Below are 4,485 nucleotides of genomic sequence, written 5' to 3'. Positions count from 1 at the left end.
ACAGTGTTACTAATATTATTAAATAATAATTTGTATAGATTAAAATAAATATATGTATTTTTTTGTATAAATTTACATCTTTAAAAATATATGTATAAATATACGTGTATAAATATATGTGTATCAACAGTGTTACTAATATATGTATTTTTTGTATAAATTTACATCTATTAATTGACCTACTTAAAAATACAAATAAAATAACTTTAGATTCTGCAGAGTTCCTTGTCTTCTCTGTTTTCATCACTCTCTCAACAATAGTGCTAAGGATAAATCTTTCAGTAATATTATTGACCGCTCTATTATTGATGTTGTGTATTTATTGACCGCTATATTATTTAGAGCTAGGGAGACAATATTATTGTATTTAGAGCGACTCTATTAATTGTTACAGAACGATTATTAAAGTTATTAGCACGGTTTATACGGGCGGGGTTTGCTGCCTTGCTGGTTCCACGTGATGACGTGAAAAACGCACGCATAAGAAAACCATGCATGTTGATTGTACCAAGGATGAAATTGTTAAAATACTCTCACCTATATAGAAAAATTGTTATATTATTTTATTAAAAATTATTTCTATTTTATTTTTTAATGTGTGATTGTGTACTAAAAATATAAATCTTTTTTGTACATAATCTATTTTTATAATGACCTACAAACATGGTCAAAAAAGAGTTAAGTTCCTCCTAAAGGTATTGAGCTAAAAGGATGGAACCCAAAAGAACACCTTGATGAGTTGAATTTCTCTTCAGTGGGAACTATATTGGTGGAAGTGGATTGGTTGGATTTGGAGTATAAAGGTGTCATCTAGTTGAAAGAAAACCAAATTAGATGTCCCTTCACTAATGTCACATGTCAGGAGCTTTAGTTTAACGTGTGGGAATCAACTTCCTACCCTTTTCAGTGGACAAGACTTGAGGTGATCCCAAATACCTAAAGATATTTTGGAAAGAGCAGTAAACCAAATGTCAGACTAAAACCATTGGCCAAGGGTGTCCTCTTCATCATGGTTTTACACTATAAAAAGGACCCCAAGCCACCTCTGTAAAGCACTTCGCTTTTCACCTTCACCTTTCAACCTTTTTTATCTTTTTCTTCATCCTTCATTCTTCACTCTCACTTTTCACTTTCACCTTGATCATCTTCTTCACAGACCTTGAAACCCTTTTCACCTTCACTTTCACTTTTTCACCTTCACCTTCATCCTCTTCTGAGAGCTTCTCTTCTCTGTAAACCATTCCTGTCCACTTTAAACAAAGCTCATTCATCCTCTTGTGACATTAGTAGAGGTCTCAACACTTGTTCTCCACCTCTCTTCCTCAATATTAGTTCTTGTATTGCTTATTTGCCATTAATAGAAGTGTCTTCCTCACAAGTTTACTTACCCCTAATCTCTCATCTTAACTATTATTTTTCACTTAATCTATTTTTCACGAAACCCACCCGAATCATCTGGCGACTCCACTGGGGAGGAACACTTCGACATGATGGCTAGAGATCAAACGAGGTATAGAACTCCCTCACCACCTCTGTTCGCGAATCTAGAGAATATAAAGGAAGACGAGAACACCCCAACTACTTGTAGATAGTTGACGCGTATTCTAAAAGTCAAGGGATCGTGAAGCTGAGTTACAAGAGTTGGAAGGAAAAAGAGAAGTTGTGGGAAGCAAGATGGAAGAATATCATCAGAGACTGGCATTAGCTTATGACAAGCACATTCGGCCCAGGGTGTTCCTAGAGGGAGATCTGGTACCAAAAATCAGTAGACGCAGTAATAAGGAAAATGTCTTTGCCAAAATGGGCTCCCAAATGGGAGGGTCCTTACATTGTTTCTGAGGTACACCCCAACGGACACCGCATCTTGCTGGACCCAAATCATGGAACAACCATCGGCCCCATCAATTTCAAGTACGTTAAATAGTACTATGCCTAATTTCAGTTTTAGAAGTTAGAATTTTAATTCCAAAAGGCTTCTTTATCAAGAGCCAATGTTTATGTTATATTATTCTGCAAGCATCCTGCAATGCATGAGAAAACTGCTTTAGCAATCATACACTCAAAATGTGAGTGATGCATCTTAAGAAATTTGCAGTACAAAATAGTTCCAAAAAAGTGAAGCGTCCCACCCTCCAAGCTCCTAAAAATAGTCGAGCATAAATAGAGCAAGAAAGTTATGGGTACCTTCCTTTTTTTTGGAACTGTTTCGAAAAAGTGAAGTGTCCCACCCTCCAAGCTCCTAAAAAGAGTCGAGCATAAACAGGGCAAGAAAGTTATGGGTACCTTCCTTTTTTTGGCCTAAAAAAAAATGGCTACTGCTTTTCTTAAAATCATACACTCTCCCTGCAAAAAAAAAATTAATTAAAATAAATTATTTTTATTTTTAAATATCTATTTATGGTTACAAATGAACATTGCTCATAATTTTAATTCAATTTCTTTTTTATTTGTGATTTCATTGAAAACGTATACAAATGAGGATATAACATCCAAGGTTGTAAGGAGAAAGATCTTTATCAAAAATTCCTATAGCTAATTCCAAAATTAGCAACCCAATATACATGGGGCTGAGAGGGGTTAATACAAAAACAAGAAAAAGAAGAAAAAGGGTCTTACCAAGTAAGAAGACAGAGTAAAAAGAACAGAACGAAGTTGAATGTGGGAGTGTCCTTTGCCCTAAGAAAAACTCCCAATTGTTGAAGAAGACAGAGGATTTGGATGATGGTGGTGATAGTAGTGATGATACTGCGCTGTGTAAAAAAATGCCCAGCAGAGATGATGAGGAACACCTCTCCCCTACCCTTCAGGTGTTCTCTCTCCTTATGTGTCTCTCCAAATTCAGGTACTCAAATTTAAAACGCGTCCAATTAAAAGGGTAAGAATTTCTCCCCTTCTTATTCCCTTATATATTAAATTATTATATTAAATCAAATCATCCCTCTTTTTTCATACAAATAAATTATGAATATATATACTACTTATTTATTTATTTTATTAATATTTTAAATATTTGCACAATAACATTCTTTTATTCATTTTTTTTTAGTACATAAACCATTAGAGGGCTCGGTACATAATAAATTATACAGACATATTTATATTTGAATATCATAATATTTACAAATACATATCTTATTATAACAAAAAATGAATAAAAGATGGAAGATTTGATTCTTTAGAGTTATGATATGTTAGCTTCTTAAAAAAAAATTATTATTCTTGTTCTGTTGAGTACAAAAAAGTTTAATGTAGCTTGAGGGAATACTTTGTACCCTCAAATACTGCATGGGGGCTTATGATTGTGTACTAAAAATATAAACCTTTTTTGTACATAATTTATTTTTATAATGACCTACAAACATGGTCAAAAAAGAGTTAAGTTCCTCCTAAAGGTATTGGGCTAAAAGGATGGAACCAAAAAGAACACCTTGAGGAGTTAAATTTCTCTTCAGTGGGAACTATATTGGTGGAAGTGGATTGGTTGGATTTGGAGTGTAAAGGTGTCATCTAGTTGAAAGAAAACTAAACTAGATGTCCCTTCACTAATGTCACATGTCACGAGCTTTAGTTTAACGTGTGGGAATCAACTTCCTACCCTTTTCAGTGGACAAGACTTGAGGTGATCCCAAATACCTAAAGATATTTTGGAAAGAGCAGTAAACCAAATGTCAGACTAAAACCATTGGCCAAGGGTGTCCTCTTCATCATGGTTTTACACTATAAAAAGGACCCCAAGCCACCTCTGTAAAGCACTTCGCTTTTCACCTTCACCTTTCAACCTTTTTTATCTTTTCCTTCATCCTTCATCCTTCACTCTCACTTTTCACTTTCACCTTGATCATCTTCTTCACAGACCTTGAAACCCTTTTCACCTTCACTTTCACTTTTTCACCTTCACCTTCATCCTCTTCTGAGAGCTTCTCTTCTCTGTAAACCATTCCTGTCCACTTTAAACAAAGCTCATTCATCCTCTTGTGACATTAGTGGAGGTCTCAACACTTGTTCTCCACCTCTCTTCCTCAATATTAGTTCTTGTATTGCTTATTTGCCATTAATAGAAGTGTCTTCCTCACAAGTTTACTTACCCCTAATCTCTCATCTTAACTATTATTTTTCACTTAATCTATTTTTCACGAAACCCATCTGAATCAATGTGTATGTTAAAAAAAAGGTCATTCTAGTGTATACATATAATTTTATACAGATTTACATAGTTGAACGACACGTGTAATAAATGATTAGAAATTCTGATTAAAGATTCTGATCAAGTTGTTTGAATTCTTGTGAAGCCTTGTTGAAGAGTCCAAGCCAAGCCGTTTTACATATTCTCCTACTTGTCCTAATAGACCAGTAACTACAGTAAATGTGTGATTTTTTTTAACATGCGTTGTTGTTCATATCATGTGGATTACTTTTTTAATTCCTTTCATCTAAAATATTATTTTAATGTATAAATCGCGTAGAAGAATGATGCGAATGATGCGA

The sequence above is a fragment of the Arachis ipaensis genome, chromosome B09 (assembly GCF_000816755.2).
Source record: "Arachis ipaensis cultivar K30076 chromosome B09, Araip1.1, whole genome shotgun sequence".
Classification (NCBI taxonomy): domain Eukaryota; kingdom Viridiplantae; phylum Streptophyta; class Magnoliopsida; order Fabales; family Fabaceae; genus Arachis; species Arachis ipaensis.
The sequence above is the reverse complement of the archived record's forward strand: the minus strand, read 5'-3'. Positions refer to the sequence as shown.